Raw genomic sequence first — 19016 nt, 5'->3', positions numbered from 1 at the left:
GAATTAAGCGATTTAATATATATATATCACCTATATCACCTGTTGCACGACTGATTATCGTGACATACCCGGTTATAAGTATTTGCGTGGCTACACTGTTCCTAAATAGGTGACACGATTGCCTCATAATTGCATTCTTGTTTTTTCTTTTTGCGGCGACTAGCAATAACTTTGCAGTGTTTCGTCGCCTGTTCCATTTAAGGTTGTTAAATTAAATAAAATGCATTCTGTAAGATAAATGAAATTTTAGAAACTAATACACATTGTCCATAATCATAAGTATATGCAACAATAATACGCACCTGGTGAAGAAATGTTCACGTGCATGATAACGTAATTAACTGAATGGAGATACCTTGTAAAATAGAAAGAAATAAGAAACATTAATTGTTAATAATTATAAGGAATGCAACCAATTATACGCACCTACTGAAGAGAGAAATGTCCGGCTAAGTTTAACTTGATGGGGAGAGGCGCCATAACAGCCGACACGGGCTGAAGCAGGCCATCTAGTGGCCAAAATGAGGGAGACGAGATCAAGTGATCGTCTCAGGTAGGGCGGGTACGCTGAGTCCGAAACCGGGACCCGATCTGGAAGAGTTAGGTGGATAAATAGGGTTTTTTTTGTTAATTTATATTGAGCGTCTCAATTTGTTGTTTACATTTGCTTGTTGTTACAGCTGTTAGTGTTGTTCATTTGTTAGAAGTTCCGATTGTTTGTTGTTATCGATAATGTGGCTCGTTTTGAATAGTATTGTATAGGTATGTTTTGCTACAGACGCTGTAGTTTTGTTGATATCGATTGTGCGGACTGCGGGCCAGGGATGGGACTACACCCAGAGAACCGATGAGCCAGCCGGCGCGGCCCACCGAGAAGCAAGCAGTTCCGTAACAATATGGTGCCCAAATTGAAGAAGCACTCGGCTTCTTCGAAGTCGGTGTAGAAATAAAAAAAAAAGGTAAATAAAATATCAGTGAAGGTACAGCAAGAGTCTCCCTTGGCTTTAGGATCCACACCGCTGAAGTCTTATGTGGCACGAGTAGGTGGCTCATAATCGCGCAGCGTGTAGTGGAATCCGAGAAGCATTACGGAAGTAGAGATTATCATAATATCTATAAACACGAGAAGTTTTTCTTGTCGTGGTTAATGGCGGTAAGCTACGTTCGCATGTTGGCGAAAAGTTCGCGACCGTTTATCGTAGCCTGGTGGTAGCCGCAATGACAAAGGCATCTCGTGATAAAATGTAATATTAGGGTAGTTTTGTCAGATGTTATTTATTCAATTATTAGTTTTTGTCTCATGTTGTGTTAATGTTGGACGTATGCTAACAGGAGTTATATAAGCTTCGGAGACAGGTGACCCAGGACGATGTAGATTCGATCCTGCGCCGCACCTGTCACACAGCATGCCCTAAAGGTTCCCAGAAGTGCGACAGAAGCCAAATAGACTTCAAGGTGGCATTCCTTAAATGCCGTTCGTCAGTCAAACTAATGAACTGAGCATTTGACGAATGCTTAAATGTTGTCCACTGTCCAGATTAGGCGTAGACAAGTTAGCCCGTGTTAGGATTTGTCTTCTCAGACCAGCGAAGGGGTGGATGATTACATCCATCACATGCGTCAGCTCGCCGCACGATTCCAGAAGCCGCTAAGTGACCGAGAACTGGTGAAGATCATAAAGCGTGGTTTGAAGAAAAGCCTGGCAAAATACATCTACGCCATGGATGTACTCACCGTGGATGAGCTGCGCCAAGAGTGCATAGAAGTGGAGAGGCACATTGGTCGCAGAGGCCAGACCGGGTAAGTGCAGCAGTCGCGTTATTCGCAAGGACCAAAACCGACTCTTCACGAGGTTGAAGATCACCCACATCGTGCGGAAACGCCGCCTAGAGAACTGGCCTTAGTGCAAGGCAGGACATCATCCCGACTAGTGTGCTGGAACTTTACGCAGTTCGACCATGTCTTTAGACAGTGCCTGTCTAAAGAGCGAAAGATATTCTGCTGTAGATGCGGAAAGCCGGATACATTCCGCTCACAATGCGAGAATTGTCCGGGAAACCCCAGAGGAATCGCGATGATGGCAGGACAGACGCGTTCGAAGACGGCGACCGTGGAAAAACAATTGAGGAACACCTACCAAAGCCAATAGTCATTGAAAAGGAGACGGATATAAACCATAAGGACCAGGATAAGAATATTTGTAAGGAAATGAACATAGGAAGAACATTAAGAGGCTTACCATATGAAGAACGCGTTCGAGCATACATGTCGGCCCAAAATATAATTTTTTGTGAGCGACAGCTGGGTGGGATGACGCTAGCCACCCGAAGAAGGGTGAAGGCTAGAGCGCGCTTCCGCAGACGCAGGATGACGAGGCAACAGGTCATTGAGGCTGTGAAACGGGAGGAAAGCCTAGACCCTCGCGTATTCGCGGGGATCCAAATGAAAGGTTTGTTAGACACAGGAGCCTCGGTCAGTCTGCTGGGAAAAGGATGTCGAGAACTAATAGAAGAATTAGGGGTTACGCTGCAACCTTACGTTTCGGTAGTCACAACTGTTGAAGGCGAGGATAAATCGATCATAGGTACGGTAGAACTCCCAATCTCGTACAGGGGGCAGCATAAAAATATAACGTTGTTTATCTGCCCGTACCTTAAGCAGCGAGCCTATTTTGGGATCGATTTCTGGCGAGCATTTAACCTGGCCATTGACTTTTTCCAAGCCCTTCTTCGTGCAGTGCGATGCGTCTCAGTTCGGAGTGGAGCGGTGTTGTTTCAAAAAGACTCTGAGGATCAGGATCGACCCATAGCCTTCTTTTCAGCCAAGTTGAACAAACACCAACGGAACTATTCCATCACTGAAAATGAGTGCTTAGCGTCGGTAATCGCCATAAAAAAGTTCAGAACCAACATAAAAGGGATGCCCTTCACATGCATCACTGACCACGCCAGCGTAAAATGGCTGATGTCCATGAATGACCTAAACGGGAGACTTTAACATCGAGCACCGTAAAGGGAGTGAGAACGTGGTAGCCGACACTCTATCGCGCAGGGTCGAAGCAGTGGGAAAGGTTTCAGAAGGCCTTCTCGAATTTGAGACCACCGAGTTCGAGTCCGCGGAATATCAGGCGTTGCTCGATCAAGTAAGAGCGAATCAAGACAAACTACCAGATCTGAAAGTTGAGGGGGATTTGCTTTTTAAGCGCATGGGGTTCGTTGACTTGGAAGTCGAGTTAGAAGGCACCGTGTGGAAATTGTGGGTACCAAGGTCGTCGACAGCCGGCTTAATAGCGAAGGCTCATGAAGATGATACGGTTGGTCATGGGGGTGTCGTGAAAACTTGACGAGACTCGAGACTTGACGTTGGCAGTTTCACTGGCCTGGCATGGCTAGTCAGATAAGGGATTGGGTAAAACAGTGCGTGACATGCAAGAAGGTCAAGGCACCGAACTTTCGCATGCAAGTGGGTCTAGGAAAAGAGGAAATGACCGAGCGACCATTCCAAAAACTGTATATTGACTTCCTGGGAAAGTACCCACGTTCGAAGCAAGGGCACGCTTGGATCTTCGTGGTAGTCAACTATTTTTCGAAATTCACTTTCTTGAAAGCAGTGGGAGTGTTGGGAGTGTTCCATGCGAAGGACATAAGGTTGTAACTCAGGGTTGTGGGTGTGGCCTACGTTGGGCATTCTAATTAGCCGGCTGGGCGAAACAGTAAAGGAAATGCGCACGCAGATTTTATTGTAACGGTGGGGTTCACTTTTACAATAATCTGCGTGGTGATGTTGCTTTTGACGTTATCGGCAGCATCGATTGTTTGCTTAGTTGGTTGCGTGCGATATTATCGGCCACGATATCTTTTTGTCATAGGGTCAGAGTTTGGGGTGGGAATCTGGGCCCACAGCGTAGCCCAATTTATTGAAGGGTGGCAACGCCGGGTTTGCGATCCACGGCGCCAAAAGGGGCGGTTGCTATAGGCCGCCCGATTCGCTTTTGAAGAGACTATAGGGAGAGCGGATCGCCTGCCCTTGAATATGCCCTTGGCCTTCATTTGGGCCGTTGACCCAAAAAAAAATGCAGCTGTGGAGATGGGCAGCAACGGTGCCCGCCTCGCAAATGTATGCGTGTGCCGAAATGCGGCACCGATGTTGCTGCCCAAATGTACAGCAGAGAGTTCGATTTGATCAGCGGTCAACGGCGGACGTGCCAGCTCGAAGCGAGCTTAAAGTTATATTTTTACATGTCGGCCCCATAAAATAAAATTTTCTAGAAAAGTTTTCCGCAATTTAAAATTAAACAATAAATTACATTTTGTGCCGTTTGTTAATAAAATCTAAATTTTAACATTGTGTCAAAATAAACCCAATTTGGAAAAACTTAAAACTTACGTGCGACACGAGACGAACAAACAAAAATCATAAGACTATTAACAAAATAAACGGCTCCGGCAACAACGGGACCAGCTCTCGCAACAGAGAGGCCCACGAAGTCACCCCAAGGGCCAGGATTTGGCTCAGTGGCGTACGTCAGTGGATATCAGCGGTGCCCGTCAGTCAAGCCTCGGCGCAACCATAAAGACGGCGAGACGAGCCACCAGCGACCGCGCTCCAACAGCGAAGAATCGGCCACAGGCGAGACCACGACCCTCCTCGCAGAGTCAGACGTTGACTCCTGATTGTGCTCCCTGAAAGAGAGCAGATTTTTTGTAATTGTTAAAACTGTTATTTTTGCTTGTAAATTATTTACACATACATAGGCACTTACGCCAAGCTCCACTTTAGAGTGCGAACAGTGAGGGAAAACTCCAAAGGTTATGCATATCCGCCTATAAAATATAAAAATTAAAAATTTGGTACTTGCGCGAACAATACTCACATACATACCTAACTTGAATTACCCCTTTCTAGCGTCCCTTACCACCCCCAGAGAGCTCTTCAGGTAGGGTAAGGAAGAATTAAGCGATTTAATATATATATATCACCTACCTGTCGCACGACTGATTATCGTGACATACCCAGTTACAAGTATTTGCGTGGCTACACTGTTCCTAAATCGGTGCAACGATTGCCTCATAATTGCATTCTTGTTTTTTCTTTTTGCGGCGACTAGCAATAACTTTGCAGTGTTTCGTCGCCTGTTCCATTTAAGGTTGTTAAATTAAATAAAATGCATTCTGTAAGATAAATGAAATTTTAGAAACTAATACACATTGTCCATAATCATAAGTATATGCAACAATAATACGCACCTGGGGAAGAAATGTTCACGTGCATGATAACGTAATTAACTGAATGGAGATACCTTGTAAAATAGAAAGAAATAAGAAACATTAATTGTTAATAATTATAAGGAATGCAACCAATTATACGCACCTACTGAAGAGAGAAATGTCCGGCTAAGTTTAACTTGATGGGGAGAGGCGCCATAACAGCCGACACGGGCTGAAGCAGGCCATCTAGTGGCCAAAATGAGGGAGACGAGATCAAGTGATCGTCTCAGGTAGGGCGGGTACGCTGGGTCCGAAACAGGGACCCGATCTGGAAGAGTTAAGTGGATAAATAGGGTTTTTTTTGTTAATTTATATTGAGCGTATCAATTTGTTGTTTACATTTGCTTGTTGATACAGCTGTTAGTGTTGTTCATTTGTTAGAAGTTCCGATTGTTTGTTGTTATCGATTATGTGGCTCATTTTGAATAGTGTTGTATAGGTATGTTTTGCTACAGACGCTGTAGTTTTGTTGATATCGATTGTGCGGACTGCGGGCCAGGGATGGGTCTACACCCAGAGAACCGATGAGCCAGCCAGCGCGGCCCACCGAGAAACAAGCAGTTCCGTAACAAGTTATTGTTAGGACTGGTTCAACTGCAGGGACTACTGGGACTACTACAGGGGATACAACAGGGGTAGTAATTGGGCAATCGCTAGGAGATAAATCCAAGTTGCTAGGCAGGGACAAAATAGGCGTATGTGTTTGGATAGACGGAGAGGGCAAGGGCAAAAATTTAGGTTCTAACCGGCGATTAGGTGGAGACTCGAATTTGTAATTGGTAAGCAACTCAAAACTCGAGTCAAAGCTACTCGAGAGCTGCTTAGCCACATTATTAAGTTTTAAGAATAGATTTCTCACAGAATTATACATTCTAGAGAAATCAATTTGCTTGTCAATGCAATTTGGGGCACGACCAACGACCAAGCCGCCGCAGCCCTTCTTGGCAATTGCAGCGATCTTGTCGCAATCACGCCCAGTGAGACCTGCACATTTAGCATGCATCATATTCTCACACAGCCAGCAATTAATAAATTGCAACGGTGCAGAATCATCAGCCTGCTTGAACGTGCAAGGTTTCTTACAGCACGACATATTTTCTACCGGCGTTAAAAGATAAGTAGAAGTTGCGAGAGCGCAGAATGAAACGAAAAACAGTGCACAAAAATAGAGCAAGCAAACGCTCAAAGAAATATTTGTACACATACAAATTGTTTGGAGCAAAAGGCAACAGAAAAAGTTTGTGAGAGCGCGCACAATCAGAAATATGCAGCAGCGAACACACGCACAACCAAGTGTAAGCAAAAGAATCAAAACAGACAATAACAACAACACGGAACTAACGCCGCGTGTACTTTGCACAAGTAATTAGAGCTTTTTAAAAAAAGCACAAAAACTTCAAAATTTAGAATTACAAGCAGGATTAAAGCGCAAAAATATATAAAAATCTTGGTACACAAGTAAAACACGTTATTTAATGTTATTAATAACTTTTGCGGCTGATTTTTTAACCTTAGACTCACCTGAGCCCTTTGTTTGTTTGTATATATTGTTTCGTTTGGTCTTTTTACCTATTTCGATCAACGCAGTGATCCTCTCCAATATTTCGTGCAACTGTTTAGGTTGCACTCTGCCTTGACGCACACAACATAGTGGGCGTCATTACAATTGTATACAAATTTTTAATTTTAAGTTTAATTTAATTTAATTTAATTCGCCGTCTTATGTGGCTGCCTGGTTACGGTCAGCGTTGCCGGTGCAGGTCATCGCACAGGCCGGGGTGAAAAGTGGTCCCTCGCAGTCTTCTGGGCACTTCTTTGTTGGTCTGGGCAGCTTTCTGAGGCGGTAGAATTTTTGTATTATTATTAATGGTTTTAATATATTGAGGAGTATGTGTTTTGTGTGCTTTTAGTCGCTTTGCCTCTTCAGTGAGGAAATCTAGCTCTCTTGCTAGTCTATTTTTTTATATAATGGCTTGCATATCTCAGCTTTGTGTTTTTTTATACGCATCTGTATGCCGCCTCGATTTCTTGGTTTTTTCTTTTCACTTTGATTTTGATAAACGGCCGGGGCACTGGCTGTTAATCTTCTTGTCCCATACTCATCTAATGTGATGCGTATGGACATTTGCGACACACTTTTGTAACCACCTTACTCACTCAGAATATTTCCGTAATTTGTTGCTGCTGTTGTGTTTCACGTTCTTGTTGCTCATTCAAAATGGAATGTAATAGTTGTTGTTGACTTTTTTCCTTCCTTCTTCTGCCTCCAGGCAGGGATTCGTGACCATGTCACGGTCGTAGAAATGTAGTTTGTATTCCTTTGAGATATTGATATTCAAAACAGTAGAAGCAGCATTTCGCTTTCATGTTAATAATGAATTTATTTTCCTTTAAGGTTTTGCGCTTAGCCTATGGATACATATATGTACTTATGCTGTTATTGGTTAACAGCTACAAAGAGAGGGAGAGTGAGTAGCTTGCATATGCCTGTGTTAGTGAGCATATATATGTTGCTCATGAAATGCGTTCAGACGGAGCGTGGGATATGCAGCGTAAGCATATACGTTCAGCTAGTGAGGGTAGTGAACCGCGCTGCGTAATATGAGCCAGAGCCAATATATAAAGTGGCTCTGGGCGTATACATATAATGCATGATTGTTATTGTATGCAACAAAGTGCCGCATACTTTATATTTTCATATAGGGTGTTCTTTTAGGGCATATACATACTACACAAGTTTCATTATCAATCCCTGAATTTGACGGTTCAAAACAGTCAGTAAATCGTTTTTTAACATCCTTGCGCATAGTTGAACGAACAAAAAGTGATCAAGAAGACCTAGCCGTCGAAGTTATCAAATCAAAGATAACTGGTCCCATTTTGTACAAAGTGCAAGATGAATGAACAATTTCTGCTATAATCCAGAAATTGAAAGGTAACGCCAAAGGTGAATCCCCTGACGTACTAAAGGCGAAACTGTTTAATATCAAACAAAAAGGAAACACAGCTTCACAATATACTGTTGAAATGGACAACTTGCGAAAGTAACTCAAGTCAGAATATATTGATGATGGCCTAGACCCTGACAACGCAGAAAAATTCTTAACCAAAGAATCAATTTCTGCTATGACCAAAAATTGCGAACATGATAATCTTCCTATTATCTTAGAAGCAGGAAACTTCGTCACTTTCAAGTTAGTCTGAGTAACTCGACATTATTATGGCCATTAAAGTCGCCATTGTCATTGTTTTGGTTGTTACCTCGGTTGGAATTATTCCTTCCTCGGTTATGACCACGGTCATTACCTCTATAATGTCCTCTATTGTTGTTGTTATGATTTTGGTAATTTTGGTTATAGTTACCGCGAACATTTGGTCTACCTCTTTGGGTATTTTGGTAATTTTTACCTCTACCTCTGCCTCTGTGGTACATTACAGACTAACTCGGAAAACCAGCATACCCCTTAAGATTATCACCAAAAAGCACCAAAGTACACACTGTCGATCTAAACCTCAGTATCTTTATTAAAATAAATAATGAAAAAACAGGTAAAGCATTTACTCTATTGCTAGATACTGGTGCAGACATAACCCTATAAAAAGAACATGTTGATACAATTGAAAACATTAATTCAAACATATCAATTCAAATATCTGAAATCGGTGAAGGTTCAGTTTTTTCATTCGTAGAATTATCTACCGACAAATATGTCATTCCAAACGACTTTCACATAGTCGGACAATATTTCCCAATACCTAGCGATGGCATTATTGGTATAGACTTCTTTAAAAAGTATAATTGCCAAATAGATTTCAAACATATTAGAGAATCACATCTGCCTAATAATTTAAATTCCCCAATTAATTTACAAATAATTCACACTTGTGATAATAATGCCACAATATTTTCCGCTCGTTCTGAAGTAGTCCGTCAGATTAAAATATCTTCACCAGAAAACAATATTTTCATCCCAAATCAAGAAAATGATAATGGAATCTTCATCGGAAATACAATTTCCAATAATCAACAAACTTTTGTCCGAATACTAAACACCACTAGTTCAGTAAAAATAATAGATCTTAACGACATTAAAATAGAAAAGCAAAGTGACTATGAAACTGTCCATGAAATTAGCAAAGATCGCTAAGAAACGGTGATGGAAAAACTAAAAAATAACTTTCCCCCATTATTTAAAACAAAATTAAAAGATCTCTGCACCAAGTACACAGACATATTCGGACTCGAAACCGAATTCAGGAACTAAGACTAAAAGATACTGAGCCAGTGTACATTAAAAATTAAAGAATTCCTCATACTCATAAAGAAGAAGTTAATAATCAACTCGAAAAACTCATCTCGGATAAAATTTTAGAACCATCTGTATCGGAATATAACAGCTCCATACTTCTTTTCCCAAAAGAAGGAGTACCAGATTCCGATACCAAGAGATGGCGATTAGTTATAGACTATCGTCAAATAAATAAAAAATTACTCTCCGATAAATTTCCACTTCCAAGAATAGATGATCTTCTTGACCAACTGGGCAGAGCAAAATATTTCTCATGCTTAGATTTAATGTCCGGTTTTCACCAAATAAAATAAGAAGAAAATTCTAGAAACATAACGTCTTTTTCAACGAGCAATGGCTCCTATCGTTTTACATGATTACCATATGGTCTAAAAATAGCGCCTAATTCTTTTCAAAGAATGATGACCATCGCTTTTTCTGGATTAGATCCTTCACAAGCTTTCTTGTACATGGTTGACTTAATTGTCATCGGTTGTTCCGAAAACCACATGATCAAAAACTTAACAAACGTTTTTAACTTGTGTAGGAAACACAACCTTAAATTACATCCAGAAAAATGTTCATTTTTCATGCACGAAGTGACTTTTCTAGGTCACAGGTGTACTGATTAAGGTATTTTACCAGATGACAAAAAATATGATGTCATTGAAAATTATCCAGTACCAACGGACGCCAATAGCGCTAGAAGATTCGTTCCATTTTGCAATTATTACAGCCGTTTTATAAAAACTTTGCAGATTATTCACGTCACATAATACGGCGCCCTGCTCGGGCGCCACTTGTAAAGTAGCTTCTTGGCCGGGGTGATGACTGAGTCTTACCCAGGTCCACTCTACAAGAAATTTGTAGTTTGCGAGACGCGAAGCTGAAAAGGGAGGTATGGAGCCGTAGGGATGACTCCGCCACAGAGTGGTTACTAATTCTGTTAAGGAAAAAGGGAAGCCGCCGGGATCGCTCCGCTGCGGTTAGGTTAGAGTCGGCCTACGTGATGGGTGCTGCTGGGATCGCTCCGCTGCAAGACGAAAGCCTACGAATGTACAATTTCTACACAGACAACGCAAACACTGTTATATTTTTGTGTACGTTCACTTCCGTTTTTTATTTGTTTCTTAACTTTCCTAGCCTTGCTGCACCGTCAATTCTGGGTGATTCCTACCTAACCTGGCAGCTAACTCGCGGTCCCTAAACTCTGTCCTTCGTTATGTATGCACGTCCGATACTCACGCTTGTCGGTTCCAAAGTGTAGTTGCTGATCGGCGGCAGCAGCTTACGACCCTCTTTTCGCCCTTTTTGCCCTGCGGCGAAAATCCTCTCTCTGAGCTTGGCTCTCTTTTATAGCACACTGGCTTAAGAAATGTCACATTTTCAAATTTCACATATTGGTGTCCCACCGGTTGTCGGTAACATGTGAGTGGCAAAAGTACCGCTTATTTATTAATTTACATAAGCGCCGCACAGATTTCCTTCCTAAAGTCAAATAATACGGCCCCGAAGTAGGGGCTCCGTTTAATTGACTCTTTGCGGGATTTGGCCAACTTTAAATGTTAAAAACTGTGGGATTATTAAAATTTAAAATTATATTTTAAAGTTACCGCTTGTCTTCGTCGCAATATCAGCTGGTTTATGTTCACATTTTTTACAACATCGATAGAAAACTCGATAAATCATCGCAAAAAACACGAACTGTTCGGGGCGAACTTACACATTATTCAAAAATGTGACATTTTTGAAAAATGTGTGAAATGTGTTTTCTTATGGGGAAACGTACAGGCCGCATTTTAAACATTTTGCAAAAATGTGACATTTTCAGAAATGTGTTCAGTGGGCAGAGGCTATTACTCCTAAAAATCTCAACAGAGTTGCAAGTGATTCGATTGCGCTTGCAATCGGGCTCTCTTAATTTAGTAAACATACTCTTAACCAATAAGTGACTTCATTTACTTCATTTTTCTTACTCTTAGCCTATGGTTACAATATTGTTATTATTTACTTCATTTTTCTTACTCTTAGCCTATGTTTATGTTTATATCTTCGGGCGCGGCCTCACTGTGACTTAATATAGTAAACATACTCTTAACCGATAAGTGACTTCATTTACTTCATTTTTCTTACCGTACTCTTAGCCTATGGTTACAATATGGTTATTATTTACTTTATTTTTCTTACTCTTAGCCTATGTTTATGTTTATATCTTCGGGCGCGGCCTCACTGTGACTCCGCGTCACACCCCCCCCCCTTTGTTGACGGCAGGTGATTATCACCTTGTGGGCGTCGGTGATGGTCACCCTAAACGAGGAGTTACCGTCGCGTACGCAAAACGGTTTCGGCGTATGCGCGGAAGCCTCTAACATTTCGTTCTTCCCCCCTTAGCGTCAACCACGGCCTGTCTATTATCCTAATACCCACCCTCTGGTGCAGCTTATCACGACTTATCTTACAGCTAGTTAAACCTACCATTACAAATTTTCTCTCTTAAACTACCTTTTGCCTGGTCAGTCGTCTCCAGACCCTTCGGCCTCGTTGTAGTCATCTCCAGGTGGTCCATGATAGGCCTTCAGCTGGGCAATGTTCGCTACACGCCCCTTCCGTTCGCCATCGCGCGCCAAACGCACGATATTGGGTGACACGAACCTAACGACCCGAAAGGGGCCGTCGAACTTCGGTGCTAGTTTTGCCGCGAATCCGTCGGCAGCCTTTGACAACTGGTGTTGGCGTCCACTTTTGGCCGCCATTCCCGTCGTCGCAGATTGTAATGTCTTCCCTGGTTCTGGGAAGCACGCTGCAAGTTATGACATACGATGTCGAACACCTCCCTCAGACGCTGGGCCTTTTCTCCGGGCGTTTGCTGAACAATGGCGGGCCCAGGCGTAACCTCGTCGTATTAAGCGGTGGGGAGACGAGGTTCGCGACCCTGTACCAAGAAAGCGGGAGAAAATCCGGTCAAGTCCGCCACACTTGTATTCACCGCCAACGCTATCTCGGGTAGGACCTCGTCCCACGAGCTCTGGTGTCCATCGATGAACTGGGCGATCATCGTCTTGACCGTCCGGTTCGTCCGCTCGGTACGGTTTTCCTAGGGGCAGTATGGCGCCGTGTATTGCACCTCTACGCCGATCGAAGTCAAGAAGGCCTTGAATGTTCGGCTTGTAAACTGCACTCCGTTGTCGCACACAAATTTCCGGGGGATTCCGAATCGGCAAAGTATCCTTTCCCGGAACGCCCTCTGTAAATTTTCCGCCGTCGCTCGCCTCAAAGGGACCAGTTCCACCCACTTGCTAAACGCATCGTGGAATACCAGCAACATGGTGTTACCGTGCTTCGAGCGTGGTTGCGGCCCCACGAAATCTGCGCATAATATGGACAATGGTTCCGTCACCTGGCGCGTCAGCATTCGTCCTGCAGGTCTCACCTGTTCCACCTTGAACTTCTGACATACCTCGCAGCACCTCACATGTCGTGCGGCGTCCCGGAACATCCCTGGCCAGTAGTACCTCTGTGCTAGTCGGGATATCGTCTTCCTCACCCCTTGATGCCCTGCCGTCGGGGCATTGTGGCACTCCTGCAGGACTCTCTGCCTCTGGTTACTGGCGACGCACAATTTCCATGGCACGTAGTCCTCGTCGTCAGCTCTGTGTCTCAGGTGGCGATAAAGTTGGCCGCTCCGGATACTTTGCGGGCTCCTTGGCGAGTCTCTCCAGCATACACGCGGTCCATCCACATGGGTGCTGTTCCTCCATGGCCTGACGACATGCCTCCAGTGGCTGCCGGGATAGTGCGTCGGCTACCACGTTCAACTTCCCCCGTCGGTACTGCACGTCGAACTGGAACTGCTGCGTCGATACCACGATGCCATCCTAAGGCACTGACGCAGCTCCTTGCAGTTCGATGGGGCCGTCAGCCTCTGGATCGCGAGCACCTTTGAGGGGTCCGTCCGTATTCCTTCGCCGTGAGGTTGATTCTCCTGCCCGTTGGAACCAGCTACCCTCCCCATCTTCACGCTCTTAGGCGCTGTTCCACCCGTGGCTCCCGAATGCTGACTTCCGTAGTCATCTGCCCTTTTTCCCTACGCCCTTTCGGATCCTCTTTACGGTTCTGCTTCTGATCCTTTCCTGGCGCTCTAGACACCTCGTTGTCCGACCGTACCTCCGCTTGCACCCTGGACATACCCTTATCGTCCGACCGCGCCTTCACTGGCACCCTGGACATCTCTTTATCGTCCGACCGCACCTTAACTGGCACCCTGGACATACCTCGATCATTCCATCGTGCCTCCGGGATTCTCTCCGCGGGACGGACCGCTACCTCCTGCCGAATCCCTAACCTTGCCTTCGGGATCGGCTCCACAGGGTAGCTAGTCGCCCCTTTTCTAATTTGCCGACTATCCGGCGTCCCTAGCGTCATCTCGCTGTCCCCGCAACGAATCGTCGTACCTATCGCTCGCAGAAATTCCATACCTAGGATCACTTGGTCTAGCATCGGTGTCATGATTAGTAGCGGCACGTTTATCGTACGCCCCGCTAAACTTACTCCCGCGTGCATCATCCGCGCGACGTCTAACCTTGACCCGTCCGCCAGCCGTATCCTCGTTTGTACTTCCCTAATTTCCACGTCCTTCGCTACCTTCGCCGCGCAGGCACCACTGATGACCGATCGAGTGGCGCCGGTGTCGATTGTCGCCGCGTAGTCCTCTCCACCGATCTTTATCGTCGCGACGATACGACCCCCCTCGACTCGCAAAACATCTACTGCCTCCGGGCTCCGCTGACGTCGCTGTCCATCCGCTTCCGGTCCGGATGGTGCCTCTGCCCGTTTCCCTGAGCCGGTCGTCTACAGCATGCCTGGCTGCTCACCCCCCTGGTTCCGCATTGCGCACAAAAGACTACCTGCGGGTTGGGACATTCCCTCCTAAAATGCCCCTCTTGCCCGCATCGAAAACACATCGGGCGTCTCCCCCGGTTTCTTGGCCAATCATTCGGTTAGCGGGCTCTTCCCTTGGCACCGGCAATTCTGACGCCTGTCCTTGCCCCTCGCCTAGATACGTGCCCATGCTATTACCTAATCGAGATCGTGAACCCGGGGGATACTGTTGACTTTGCTGTTTTATACCCTCATAATCGACCGCTAATTGTATGAGCTTCGACAGCGACGTGAAATCTTGTCTCCGCACATATAATTTATACTCTGGGGCTGCGTTGTCGTATATTCTCGCTAATTCTCGCTCCGGACCATAGCCAGCGTGGTGCATCACCGCCCTGATGTCCACCACATACTGCTTGAATCCCTCGCCCTCTCGTTGACGGCGAGCCCGGATTTCGTCTTCCAACAATTCAAAATATCGCGGCGGCAAAAATAAATCCAAAAATCCCTCCTTAAACTCGTTCCATGACACCTCTCTTAGCCCACTTGTCATAACCCAACGAGCGGCTTCGCCGATCATGACCTCGTTCATTGCCCGGGGCAACCTATCGGTGTCAATCTCATAAGACAGGGCCCGATCTTCGATGGCCTCTACGAAGGATAGTGGATCAGCCTGCCCACCGAAGCGTATACCCCACTTCCTGACCTGTTCCGGAACGATGCAGTGCCCCCTATACTCCATGGGCAGGCGCGTCTGTGTTAATGGCACGCGGAGTTACAGTGAGGTGTCACAGTGAGGCCGCACCCGAAGATATAAACATAACCATAGGCTAAGAGTAAGAAAAATGAAGTAAATAATAACCATATTGTAACCATAGGCTAAGAGTAAGAAAAATGAAGTAAATGAAGTCACTTATCGGTTAAGAGTATGTTTACTAAATTAAGAGAGCCCGATTGCAAGCGCAATCGAATCACTTGCAACTCTGTTGAGATTTTTAGGAGTAAAAGAGAGCCAAGCTCAGAGAGAGGATTTTCGCCGTAGGGCAAAAAGGGCGAAAAGAGGGTCGTGAGCTGCTGCCGCCGATCAGCAACTACACTTTGGAACAGACAAGCGTGAGTATCGGACGTGCATACATAACGAAGGACAGAGTTTAGGGACCGCGAGTTAGCTGCCAGGTTAGGTAGGAATCACCCAGAATTGACGGTGTAGCAAGGCTAGGAAAGTTAAGAAACATAAAAAACGGAAGTGAACGTACACAAAAATATAACAGTGTTTGCGTTGTCTGTGTAGAAATTGTACATTCGTAGGCTTTCGTCTTGCAGCGGAGCGATCCCAGCAGCACCCATCACGCAGGCCGACTCTAACCTAACCGCAGCGGAGCGATCCCGGCGGCTTCCCTTTTTCCTTAACAGAATTAGTAACCACTCCGTGGCGGAGTCATCCCTACGGCTCCATACCTCCCTTTTCAGCTTCGCGTCTCGGCAAACTACAAATTTCTTGTAGAGTGGACCTGGGTAAGACTGAGTCATCACCCCGGTCAAGAAGCTACTTTACAAGTGGCGCCCGAGCAGGGACCCTAGGTGTTTAGGGGCGTGGCGCTAACGCGGCCTAAAAGCATGAAAGTGCCTCCAGGGTGAGTTAAAACCAAAACGGTAAAAATAACTGAGAAGTTAGCTGCCTGCGGTATAGGAAAAGGAAGCATAGAAAGTCCCACAGGGGTGTCAGCAACAAACGCACACGTGCAGGCAGACAAGTAGGGACAACTAGAAAAGACAAAGCAGAGACTCGAAAACTAACGGACAGCCATAAAACTTCTCGCTGAGCGAGCGAGTTTGCGGCGAGCGTGCTAGCGTGTGTGCACGCATACAAGCACACGCTCACACGCATAAGCCGAGAGTCGGCAGAGCGCGCATCAACGGGACAGCTGCGAAGACCCACCGTGGGGCAAATCGCTCGGTACGCGTCGAAATTTGCGCGATCAGTAAGCGCGACGGGAAAAAAAAGTGAACAATAAAGTGAATTCGGCCCAATATAAACATTGGAGCTGTAGTGGCGAATAATTTTTTTTTTGTGAACAAACTAAGCTGTGGAAAAAATAAATATGGTGAACATTTAAGACAAAGCGAGCAGCAAGAGTGAACGTTAACAAAACATTAACAAAACAAATTGAAATAATTCAAATAAAATTAATTACAATAAAATTAATTAAAATAAAATTAATTACGATAAAATTAATTAAAATAAAATTAATTAAAATAAAATTTATTAAAATAAAATAAATAAAAATAAAATAATTTGAAATAAAATAAATTGAAATAAAATATATTAAAAATAAACGTGATTTAAATGAGCGGAAATAAAACAAATACAATAAAAATAAATCCGCAAAATCAGAAGGAAGTAATTTAAACGAAGTGGTCGAGGAAGACTGGATATCCGAACGGAGTCACGTGAACCAGAAGAGGAAAAGGGAACCGCAGCAAAAGGGTGATTGTCAGAATCCAGGGGTTGGCGTACGGTGGATCCATTCGCGACGGAACGAGGAACTGGAGGCGATTACTCGTGAGTTCTGGCTGAGCGAGTTGGGGCGGGTTGAAGACTTGCGTCGTCGTTTGGCAAGCGTCGTGTCCGGGGGTTCGCATTCCGCCAAAACATGGGCTCGGCTAGCCGAGTTGGAGGCCAATCACCCGAGGACCTCGGAGCACAAGGCCCAGCTCGAACCTGACCCAATCGAATGGGATAGACGTTCGAAGTCAGAGTCAGACTCTGGCCCACGTTCGAACACCCCCGGCTTGCTCGAAGTCCCGGCGATCTCGAACTACAAGGCCCGTGATGCGAGCGACAGGACGAAGGAATCGGGGACGCCTCGTGTTGTATAGGGGGAACTGCATCGTTCCGGAACAGGTCAGGAAGTGGGGTATACGCTTCGGTGGGCAGGCTGATCCACTATCCTTCGTAGAGGCCATCGAAGATCGGGCCCTGTCTTATGAGATTGACACCGATAGGTTGCCCCGGGCAATGAACGAGGTCATGATCGGCGAAGCCGCTCGTTGGGTTATGACAAGTGGGCTAAGAGAGGTGTCATGGAACGAGTTTAAGGAGGGATTTTTGGATTTATTTTTGCCTCCGCGATATTTTGAATTGTTGGAAGACGAAATCCGGGCTCGCCGTCAACGAGAGGGCGAGGGATTCAAGCAGTATGTGGTGGACATCAGGGCGGTGATGCACCACGCTGGCTATGGTCCGGAGCGAGAATTAGCGAGAATATACGACAACGCAGCCCCAGAGTATAAATTATATGTGCGGAGACAAGATTTCACGTCGCTGTCGAAGCTCATACAATTAGCGGTCGATTATGAGGGTATAAAACAGCAAAGTCAACAGTATCCCCCGGGTTCACGATCTCGATTAGCTAATAGCATGGGCACGTATCTAGGCGAGGGGCAAGGACAGGCGGCAACAGGCTTAAACAACCCGTTCAGGGTAGTTCATCGTCAGTATTGCCGGTGCCAAGGGAAGAGCCCGCTAACCGAATGATTGGCCAAGAAACCGGGGGAACAGCCAGGAGACGCCCGATATGTTTTCGATGCGGGCAAGAGGGGCATTTTAGGAGGGAATGTCCCAACCCGCAGGTAGTCTTTTGTGCGCAATGAGGAACCAGGGGGGTGAGCAGCCAGGCATGCTGTAGACGACCGGCTCAGGGAAACGGGCAGAGGCACCATCCGGACCGGGAGCGGATGGACAGCGACGTCAGCGGAGCCCGGAGGCAGTAGATGTTTTGCGAGTCGAGGGGGTTGTATCGTCGCGACGATCAAGATCGGTGGAGAGGACTACGCGGCGACAATCGACACCGGCGCCACTCGATCGTTCATCAGTGGTGCCTGCGCGGCGAAGGTAGCGAAGGACGTGGAAATTAGGGAAGTACAAACGAGGATACGGCTGGCGGACGGGTCAAGATAAGACGTCGCGCGGATGCTGCACGCGGGAGTAAGTTTAGCGGGGCGTACGATAAACGTGCCACTACTAATCATGACACCGATGCTAGACCAAGTGATCCTAGGTATGGATTTTCTGCGAGCGATAGGTACGACGATTCGTTGCGGGGACAGCGAGATGACGCTAGGGACGCCGGAGAGTCGGGAAATTAGGAAAGGGGCGACTAGCTACCGATCGAATGATCGAGGTATGTCCAGGGTGCCAGTGAAGGTGCGGTGGGATGATAAAGAGATGTCCAGGGTGCCAGTGAAGGCGCGGTCGGACGATAAGGGTATGTCCAGGGTGCAAGCGGTGGTACGGTCGGACAACGAGGTGTCTAGAGCGCCAGGAAAGGATCAGAAGCAGAACCGTAAAGAGGATCCGAAAGGGCGTAGGGAAAAAAGGGCAGATGACTACGGAAGTCAGCATTCGGGAGCCACGGGTGGAACAGCGCCTAAGAGCGTGAAGATGGGGAGGGTAGCTGGTTCCAACGGGCAGGAGAATCAACCTCACGCGTCGGAAGAAATCGTTCTAGCAGGAAAACTAGTCGCAGGGGAAAATACGGCCGCAGGAGCTAGTCACAAGGCTAGCAGTGGTAAAGGGTCT

The 19016-nt window shown here is 45.9% G+C and overlaps 1 long non-coding RNA gene across 1 annotated transcript; it reads right to left on the bottom strand.

Moving 5' to 3' along the window:
- Nucleotides 1-46: 46 nt before the first annotated feature.
- On the bottom strand, nt 47-587 carry LOC135427722 (uncharacterized). The gene is made up of 3 exons (XR_010436122.1): nt 427-587; nt 303-355; nt 47-227 (listed from the first exon to the last, which is right to left on the bottom strand). It is a non-coding gene; the product is annotated as an uncharacterized LOC135427722 (long non-coding RNA).
- Between the last annotated feature and the right edge of the window lie 18429 nt (nt 588-19016).

This window comes from Drosophila montana, unplaced genomic scaffold (genome assembly GCF_035044405.1).
Source record: "Drosophila montana isolate Dmon_TW-CO22-7 unplaced genomic scaffold, ASM3504440v1 contig_2241_1, whole genome shotgun sequence".
In the NCBI taxonomy this organism is placed as follows: Eukaryota; Metazoa; Arthropoda; class Insecta; order Diptera; family Drosophilidae; genus Drosophila; species Drosophila montana.
The sequence above is the reverse complement of the archived record's forward strand: the minus strand, read 5'-3'. Positions and strand labels throughout refer to the sequence as shown.